At 37.7% G+C, this 10,766-nt stretch overlaps 1 long non-coding RNA gene across 1 annotated transcript; it reads left to right on the top strand.

The window, feature by feature from the left end:
• The first annotated feature begins 7,614 nt into the window (after positions 1-7,614).
• LOC140014853 (uncharacterized) lies at positions 7,615-10,766 on the top strand. The gene is made up of 2 exons (XR_011821566.1): positions 7,615-7,973; positions 8,643-10,766. It is a non-coding gene; the product is annotated as an uncharacterized lncRNA (long non-coding RNA).

Raw genomic sequence — 10,766 nt, 5'->3', positions numbered from 1 at the left:
GTAAGATGAATCACATGTACTTTTTTATGAATTCTCTCTTGGAATAGTGTGTGAATTGAAATGAAAATAAAGCTTGTTAAAATTCAAAATGTTGGACAAAAGGAAAATGCTTAATGTAACCTCTTGATGATCATTACAATGAGGAAACTTTTTTGGCACTTTTTGTCCGTTGAAGGAGACTAATGCAACCTCTTGATGACCATTGTAGTAAGGAAACGGTTTTGCCATTTTTGTTCATTAAAGGAGACTAATGAAGGCTCTTCATGCTTATTAAAGTAAAGAAATTGCCATTCTTTAGTTATGGTGTATTTTGAGTTGTCTTTTCCCCTATAAATGACAAGTTTCAAACAAACTAACTAACTTAACCATGTTGATCCTTTCTTTGTAAAACGTCTTTTGATTTTGCTGTTAAACATTCTTCATTCTTGTTGTATCTTAGAGGTATATTGCCTTAATTTAGAACCAAATTACTAAGTGTAAGTGGGGGCAATAAACACCTTAAAGATAATGGTTGTACACGCCTCAAAAATCATCGACAAGTTCCCTATCCTTTGTGAAATTTGTTTGTAAAGTTTCTGCATTCTTCAATTGTCTCGTACCATTTTTCCTAACATTCTGATAGAAGCTTTTAGTCAAGGGATTGTGTAAAGAGGAAGACTGTTACAAGATGGTTATATGTTTCGAAATTGTAAGCAATAGGTTCTGAAATGTTAAGATTTTTACAAAATATAATTTTTAAAATTAATCTCTAGTTAAACAACATATAGATAAATTATGAAAAGTTTATCATATATGTATTTTGTTGTTCTATATATTCCAATAATAAAAGACTTTCTAGAGTGAAAATGTTTGTAGTATGAAAGTTTCATGAAATTTGTAATATAGATTATTTAAAATGGCAATGAAGCATCGGTTGCTTTTATTGGATGCGAAAATCTCATCTCAAACCACCACAAAAATATAGTCTTTGTAACCCCATAAGCCCTTTGATTCAAATGGGTGTATATGGATGCAGTTTCTAGTAAAATATCATAATTTCATTAAAATCTGCAATAATGGTAGAAATTACATCATCAAACATACACAAATATCAAAAACAAATCTGAAGAAAGGATACTATAGATTTGAAGAATAATAAAAATTATATTATAAAACTCCAAATTTAAAAAATGAGATAAAATAATTGTAATCCATGGACATCTATGCTGGTTTTCAATCGCTAGATTTACTAATTAACTGTTTCAAGTTCACATATTATGGTGAGACCTGTCGAATAAGTCCAAGAAATTACGGATCTGATAATCAAAATTTAAAAAAACTCAGATCTAATAAAAGAAATATAAAAAATCATCAAAACTCTCACTAGAAATCTTTAAGAGAGAATAAAACTCTCACTAAAAAAAGAGAAGAAAACTCTCACTAGACAATCTTAAGGAGAGAAGAAACTCTTTAGAAAATCTTAAGAGAGATTTTATTCACACAAATCAAAAGAAACTATAGAGAACGCTCCTCTCATGGAGAAAGATAGAGAGTTTTTCTAGAAAAAAGGAGTTTTTAGAATGGAATTGTTTTGTTACAGTCGTACATGGATGCAGTTGTCAAGTTGAACTTTAAACAGTTATTTATTCATTTTTAGCATATTTGAAGTTTCAAATAGCACATGTATGTCATCTATTGACCTCATATAAGTCTTTACTATTTAGTAATCCTTAAATCAGATCTAACAGGACACACTTGTGTTTTACTGACAATTAATACCCTTAAGTTGTTGGGTGAATTCTTATTTTATGATGGAAAAAAAAAAGAATTCTACAACGAGGGCGATTATTGGAGTTGTTTCTACAGATGAGGGTCTTCGCATTCTGGGAATGCGAGCTCACTGAGCTCGCATTTCATGAATGCGAGCTCCAATGTGAGCTCGCATTCCACGAATGCGAGCTGTGTTTGGAAAAAAAAAAAGGCTTGAGACTTGGGGCTACTGACTATCTTGTGAAGCCATTACACACAAAGGAGCTCTCAGAATTGTGGATGCATATGAAGAACAGGTGCATTATTTGTGTTATATGTTATCATACTTAATTGGTATAGAAGCGTTCTTTTCAAGAATATAAGTTTGAAATCTTTCTTTTTTTTTTGGGTTTTATTTCTTCTTTGCAAGAATCAAGATCCTAAAGGTGTCTAAAATATGCTGCAATATTTGCACTCTGACAGGAGGAGTGAAGTTCTACAGGGATGCTGTTCAAAGATTAAGCAGATCAACATATAATCACAGGATGAAAAACATGCCGAAGTTACTTTTTCACAGCTCTATTACTTGTGAAATAATCGTCATCTTAATTATTGCAACAAATATAAAGATCTATCCACAATAACTTTAACTTATGTAGTAATGATTGTATTGATTACTTCAGCCTCCAAAATACAAAAACTTTCACTGCCATGCGGACTTTGATGTTTTAGTTCTGGTGATGTTTTGGCCTTAGGTTGAATACAACAATCATTTAGGAGTCTCGAGTCAATTTGTAATATAAAGCATTCTGTAAGCAACTTCTGGGCTCAGAAGAGCTCGCATTCCAGAAATGCGAGCTCTGCTGAGCTCGCATTCGTAAAATGCGAAGACCCTCCGACGGCTTCTCTCGCCAAAATCACCCCTTTTGTAGAATTTTTTTAAAATTCATCACAAAGTTAGAAATTTCTCTTAAGTTGTTTTACTTACAATGAATACCCTAAAGTTCTTTACAGTAATTCTGAATTAGAAACAAACTTTTAGTAGCGTTGGCACAAAAAGACACATGTACAGCATAAACAATTTTAACACATATAAAAATATGTGGGAAGAGAAGTATAATAAATGCACCAACAAATACTTAATAATTTTATTAACTCAAAATTCAACAACAACAATATCAAGTCGTAACTTTTTACTTATGCCAGCTCACAAATCTCAACTTAAAATCTTTCACTCAATCTCACTCTTCAAAATTTAATTCAACTCTTCAAGAATTAACACAGCACTACTATGAGTATATATAGAGATTCGAGACCAATCAGGCCTAAGAACCTAAATCAACTAGTATTTGGACTAGTATTTTTAAGTTTTAACCGACAAAGGAAACTAACTTAGATCCATCCATCTAAATCTGAGAAAAGAAAAGTCCCATGAGGCTCCCTCTGTGGATTCTCTCTTGTGCTTGCAAGTTTAGTCTCTCTTAGGATTTTTTTATGCTCCCCCCTGAAACTCTAGTGAAAGCTTCCATTTATGTAGTTTTCTTCCTCTCATCCGCTGCACAAATTCTGCTCACATCCACTTACCTTTTAACTTTATTCTACTATGCTTTTGTCCCAGATCCCTTCCCGCATTCCATTACTTCGCTCGGTTTTCAGAATTTCCTCTCTTATTCTCCTACTTATCTTCTCTTTTTGCAGTGCAGGCTCGAAGTTTAGTTTCGCTCTCTATCCTCTCTTTGGCTCTTTGCGTTTCGCACCAGTTTTAGATCTCTCAGATGGCTGAGGAATTGGAGAAACTCTGTGCCAACCTATCTGTCCGTGACAATGAGTCACTTCGTATTGTGGTCCCACTTTTACCTACTCCAGCAACGCAACATAAGGGCTCTCTCTGTTTACTTAGTAAAATCATCTCCTTGAAACCTGTCAACATGGAAGCGTTGGTAGCCACGTTAAAAGGAGTGTGGAACCCTCCACACGGCTTGTCACATACTGTAGTGGGAGACAATATTGTCCTCTTCCGTTTTTTCCATCCGGCAGACAAAGCTCGTGTGTTGCTAGGCTCTCCATGTGTTACGCACACAAATATTGACCATGGGTATTTTGGGCAATTTTAGTAACTTTGTTATCTTCTTCTGCGTTTGTTTTTCTGTTTAGATGGTATGTAACCAATTAACAAAAATAGTAAGGTCACGCATGGAAAGATTACGTGTTGATCACATGCATGGTACCAGAAATAGCAAGGAATGGCAAATGAAGTTAGTTATAACTAACTTCACTTGCACTGCCTCTCTACTAGTATAAAGGATCAGTAGTGCCAAGGGAATATCATCGAACAGCTTTGTAACAAATTCTTTTTCCCAAATCTCTTGTCTAAACTTTGATCATCAATAATATCTACTTCCTCATCACCAAGAGGTGTTCTCCATTTTTTTCATCTCTTCTGGTAGGGAGTTTTTGGTCCCTTTCTGTCTTTTGTATCACCATGGTCGTTTGATCATAAACTTCTAGTCCTCTCTGAGTACAAAGGCAATGTCCCTCCGGGTAAAATCCCTTTCTCCCACTGCCCTTTTTGGGTCGGAGTCCACAATATTCCATTGGATATAATGTCTATTGACACAACAAAGATAATTGGGAGCCACTTGGGTTGTTTTTTGGAAGTTGAATCTGATACTGATGGTATGATGTGGGGTAAGTATATGCGAATTTGGGTGTCCCTTGATATTGGCCAGCCACTAAAGCGAAAGTTGACGATCACGCATGATGAAGTCGATATCAAGTTATTTCTTCAATATCAAAGATTACCCAACATCTGTTTTTTTTGTGGCCGTTTTGGCCATAATGAACGTGAATGTGAAGATTGTTTAACTTGTCCAAAGACAATAAAAAATGATCTCCTCTTCAAAGCATGGATGAAGCTCAACAATGGTTTACTTTCCGCAACCCGTCTGAAGATGGTGGACAAGTTGTTTGCAAATGAAGCTGACCACAGGGGACCGCAAAACTAGCAGACATTTTCTCCTGGACCTTTGGCCTCAAAATTTGTAGAATCCAATCCCGGAACCAGCAAGGCAACTTTGGGATTGCCTACTATTGAGCCTACCAATTAGGATGCCTTAATGTTGATTGCGAAGATCCTCAATTTCCTCATCTCCAGGCTGATAACGCTCGCCCAGATCATGTCATGTCCAATCAAGCATGCAACGTTTTTTCATCTCAAAAGGGAGACAGCGGGCAAGGGACAATTTTCACTACGGACTCGACTGCTAATCTTACTACGGACTCGACTGATGATCCGTTATCGAACCTGCCAGAGGATAATGCTAGCTACATGGACCAGTTGAATGCCCACTCTCAAGACCAACTAAATAACCAATTCCTGGTCCAAGTCCCTTTGCGAATTGAAAGCCCAAAACATGGAACATGGAAAAGAAAACAATCCTTTGCCCCACGATCCTCTTCCACTAGCTCTAAACCCACAAAGGCCACCAATAAAAGAAAGCCAGCAACTTCACTTGAGCAAACCTTGGAGTTCAAGAAGCGCAGGCTGGTTGATGAAGCTTACTCGACCCAAGACACGCATGCGCCAACTGCACCTAACCTTGGTTTCAAACAAATGGTCCTTGACACTACTAATGAAACGGCGGAGATTGGTTCCTTTAACCAGTCCCGCCGATCGACATGAATCTCATCAGCTAGAACTGCCGAGGGCTTGGGAACCCTCGGACAGTTCGTGAGGTCTGTGACTTAACCAGAAAAAAATATCCCAAAATATTCTTCCTATGTGAAACTATGTGTTCTAGCAGATTAGTAGATCGATTAAAAGCTAAGATTAACTTTTTTTGGATTTTCTGTTAATTCATGTGGCAATTCAGGAGGAGGGGTTGGCCCTTCTTTGGTCCAAATACCTTGATGTCTCCATTTTCAGCTTTTCTGACCGTCATATTGATGCGGTAGTTAAGATTGACCCAGGATCGCAGCCGTGGAGGGTTACACGTTTCTATGGTGAGCCCCGAGCATCCCTTCGATGAGAAGCATAGTCCACCTTCAATACTTTAAAGAATCGATCACACCTTCCTTGGCTGTGTTTTGGTGATTTCAACAATGTTCTGTGTCATGATGAATTTCAAGGACGAAATGTCAGGCCACAATGGCAAGTGGATTCTTTCCATGAAGCACTCACCCACTGCGACCTTACTGATCTTGGCTTTGAGGGGTACAAATTCACCTGGTTCCGTAACGTAGTTTATCCCAACACGAGTCGAGCCCGTTTGGATAGAACTTGTGCAAACCATGCGTGGAATTCTCAGTTCCCGTGGTCCTCTATGCATCATCTTTTCACCTATGCCTCGAATCATCGCCCCATTCTGATCTCTATTAAAGATAGATTCAGTAATCAGCCCATGCAATGGAAAAAATGCCTTTTTCGCTTTGAAGCTATGTGGCTAAAATCAGAGAAGTGTGCCCATATTATCCAAAATGAGTGGTCCTCTGGGGCTGATCTTAGCCAAAAACTATCAGACTATAGACTCGGGATGTTGTCATGGAGCAAATCTGCCTTTGGGGAATTTGAAGAGGGAGATGGAGCTCCTGAAGTCGAAAATTGACATACTCCAAAAAGGCACTATCACCGAACCTTCCAAGTTAGAAGTAGGTAGGCTTATGTGTTCTCTTGAGGAACTTCTGGATAAAGAAAATTTAATGTGGAAGCAACGTGGTAAACAACACTGGTACAAGGTTGGAGATAGGAACACCTCCTTCTTTCATGCCCATGCATCGAAAAGACGTGAAACTAGAGAAATTTCCAATTTTGTGATGAATTTTAAAAAAATTCTACAAAAGGGGTGATTTTGGTGGGATATTCCGTAGGGGGTCTTCGCATTCCATGAATGCGAGCTCAGCTCTATTGAGCTCGCATTCCCTCTACTTATTGAGCACAGCTCTAATTTAGCTCGCATGAGCACAGCTCTAATTTAGCTCGCATTCCGCGAATGCGAGCTTAAGTATAATTTAAATTTTTTTGCTTTTTTTTTGGGAGCTAGAGAATTTTTTCCAGAAAATAGTAAGAGCTAAATGCGAGCTCCTAAATGTTTTTTTTAAAAATTCTTCAAATAGCTCGCATTTGATAAATTTGACCTCCAAAAATGGTATTTAATTTTTTTGTTAGATTTCGCATTTATAAGTATGACTTTCAGAAAATTAAATTCAAACTTGCTAGAAAAAAAAAATTTAAATGAAATTTACGAGCTCCCAAAAAAATGTAAAATTAACTGTAAATGTTGTTTGTTTTGTAGAATTTGCCTTTACTAAAATGCTATCGGTAGTAAAATCTTATTTTAAAAGCTCTACTAAAATCTTATATTTCGGAGAAATGTTATTTAAAAATCTGTAATTAGCAGAGGAATAAATTTTTTTTATTTTAAAACTTGCACGTGCCTAAAGTCATCAAATATGTGCTCTAAAAAAAATCATATTTCTTTTATATTAAAAAAAATTGGTAATTGTACGGTTATTATAATACATTTAAATGGTGGAAAAAGTACACATGCATAGTTCTTTCTATCTATTTCATATATCAATGTAAAAATAGAATGAAATTGTTAACATGTAAGGTGTTGACTATATTTTATGAAAAAAATACTAACTTTTTTTCCTTTTTTATGAAATAAATTTTTTTTATCAAATTCTAATTTTCCTTTGTTATTAATGAATCGTATTTATTTGTTGACACCGATGAATATTAGTTATAAGAATGTAATAGTTAATAGTCATTAATATCTGTTACAATTTCAACTGTAATTTTAGAAATTTCATAACGCAATGTTATTTTAAAAAATTATATAAGTTATTTTTATGAAGTGCATGTTATTTGTTTGGTAGTTGAAAAGGAAAAGAAAAAGAAATTTCACGGAAAGCTCATTGCAGTGACCTCGCATTTCCGGAATGCGAACACCCCATTTGTAGAAAAACCTGCAAAAACCGCCCCAGTTGTAGAATGACTTTTTTTTTTCATCATAAACTAAGAATTCACCCCGTGAAACTAATACCATCAAAGGCATAAAACATCCTGACGGGCACTGGTGTGATAAGCCGCAGGATATTAAGACCATTATCATTGATCATTTTGGCAAATTTTCTCGAGTTCAAATCAGTCTGAGGGGGATTTACAATGGGTGCTAGAGCGCATCAGAGCCAAGGTCACTTCAGAGATGAATTCTAGACTTCTGGAGCCCTTCACAGCGAAAGAGGTAACAATAGCTCTCTCTCAGATGCATCCATATAAATCTCCAAGTCCAGACGGTTTTAGTCCAATCATTTTCAAAAATACTGGAATATTATTGGCCAAGATATCACCTCTTTTGTCCTCTCTTTCTTGAATAATGGTGTCTTCAATGATAAAATTAAATTTACTCATCTTGTTCTTATTCCTAAATGCAAAAGTCCTGACCAAATATCTCAATTTAGACCCATCTCTCTTTGTAATGTTGTTTATAAACTAGCTTTGAAGGTTCTTGCCAACAGACTTAGACGCCTTTTGCTTGAAATCATCTCAGACTCCCAGTCTGTTTTCATACCTGGCAGGCTAATTACTGATAATTTTTTGGTTTCATATGAACTACACAACTTTATAAAGGCTAAGACTTGGGGTAATAATGGTCTGATGTCAGTCAAACTAGACATGAGTAAAGCCTTGACAGGGTAGAGTGGAACTTTCTTTTAAGAGTCATGAACACCCTTGGTTTTGACCCTCGTTTACCTCTCTAATCCATAAACGTATCTCCTCTGTCTCCTTTTCCTTTATACTCAATGGTGTCCAAGTAGGCTTAATCACCCCTCAAAGAGGACTTAGACCAGGTGACCCCTTGTTGCCTTATCTATTTCTTATCTGCGGGGAGGCTTTTTCTTGTCTATTGCAGGAGTCTGCTCACTGTACAAAATTGCGTGGCATTGCAGTAAGCCAGAGCGCTCCGCCAATTTCGCACCTCCTGTTTGCTGATGACATGCTTGTCTCTGGAAAAGCCACCTTGGAAGAAGCATAGAACTTTCAGCGAGTGATCGAGATTTATGAGCGCGCTTCTGGTTAGTGTGTCAATCTCAAGAAATCTGCAATAGTGTTCAGCTCGAATACCTCTCAAGAGACTCAAGCAGCTATCTCCCGACCATTGAACATGTCGACAGTTGATTTTCATGACAAATATCTTGGTCTCCCGACAGTAGTTGGCAAATCGAAATCTCAGATTTTTGCTTCTATCACGGACCGGGTCTGAAGCCGCTTGCAGGGTCGGAAAGAGAAACTACTCAGTCACGCGGGTAAGGAAGTCCTTCTCAAAGTAGTTGTCCAAGCAATCCCCACTTACACTATGTCCTGCTTCCTTTTGCCTGACAATGTGCTCCAGAGATGTCACTCAAAGAATAGGAAAATTCATTGGTTAAGTTGGGACAAACTTTGCATCTCGAAGGAAAAAGGAGGTTTGGGGTTCAGAAACCTGAATGCATTCAATTACGCTATGCTAGCGAAACAAGCTTGGAGGGTTCTAACCAATCCAACTTCACTTCTGCACTGGACCCCAAAAGCTAAGTACTTTCGTGATTCAAACTTTCTCCATGCAAAGTTAGGGTGTCATCCATTTTATACTTGGCGAGGGATTTTAGAGAGTAGGAAAGTACTAAACCTTGGCTGCAGATTGAGAGTAGGGAATGGTGAAAATATTCGTATATGGCATGACAAATGGCTCCCGAGGCCACATTCTTTCCGTATATGTTCCCCTCCTCGAAGGCTTAGTGAAGATGCTTACGTTTCCCAGCTAATCGATCATGTGAATCACTGTTGGAATTATGATTTAATTGACTCCATTTTTGGGGTAAGGAAGCACTGCTGATCAAAAGCTTACCTATTGCCCGGTTTAGAGGCGTAGACAGGTGGGTTTGGCATCACACCAAAAATGGCGAATTCATAGTTAGGAGTGCTTACCACACAATAATGGAATCAGACTTGCTAAAGCTGAATACTCGGGTCCAAGCTAGCTCCAGTTCTGGAAAGGACACAGTTTGGAAAAAAATTTGGTCTCTTGACATACCCAATAAAACAAAGCATCTACTGTGGAGAATTTGTCACGACTCCTTGCCAACTTCTGACAACCTCCTGAAGAGAGGAGCTCCAGTGGACTTCACTTATCATGTCTGTAAGGAAAGTCAAGGAAATCTAGACCATCTCCTCTTCAGCTGTCCATCTTTGATCCAGATTTGGGCTTTCAGCTTCCTTGAGCAGAAGCTTTACTCTTGTCGACAGCCCAGCATCAATCTATAGGTCAAGGAGATTCTCAGTATTCTCCAAAAACAAGATTGTGAGCTATTCGGGATGCTTTGCTATGGAATTTGAACAATAGAAATGAAGTGCTATTCAATGGCCTGATGCGAGATCTTTTATCTATCGTACATTGTGCTCATCACCACCTCATCGCGTTCCAAGAAGCTAACTCTCATAACCCGCCTACTCCACCTCAACGACAGACTTCCTTTTGGACCATGCCTCCATTTCCACTACAAAATTAACTTCGATGCATCTGTATCTACCATAAGCCATGTAATTGGAATTGGAGTGGTCATTCATAGTTATGATAGAAGCTTCATCGCTGGTTTGTCAAAGAAAATAAAAGGCCCAACCGAAACTGAACTCGCAGAGGCGCTGGCAGCAAGAGAGGCAGTTTTGCTTGCTATGGTCTTGATGATTCCGAGCTTCATTCTGGAGGGTGACTCGTCCTCAATTATTAAACAATTACGCAGTTCTGAAGATATACCCTCTGATTTGGGATTAGTAATCAAGGATGTTCGTCGTCTAGCTCTATTAGATCAAAATATTTTAAATATAGACTGGGATCCCTAGAGAGGCAAACAAAGTCGCGCATGTTTCAGCACATTTTGCAAAGACATCCGACTCAGTTGAATCTCTATGGTACTCTCCTCCGAACTTCGTAAAGCAACTGGTGCTGGACGAATTCCAGCAAGCTCATCAATAAAATTTCCGCCTTTCTTTTTTTTTT

Source organism: Coffea arabica, chromosome 9e (assembly GCF_036785885.1).
Source record: "Coffea arabica cultivar ET-39 chromosome 9e, Coffea Arabica ET-39 HiFi, whole genome shotgun sequence".
Taxonomy (NCBI): domain Eukaryota; kingdom Viridiplantae; phylum Streptophyta; class Magnoliopsida; order Gentianales; family Rubiaceae; genus Coffea; species Coffea arabica.
Note: the sequence above shows the minus strand (reverse complement) of the source record. Positions and strands in the feature narration are given on the sequence as shown.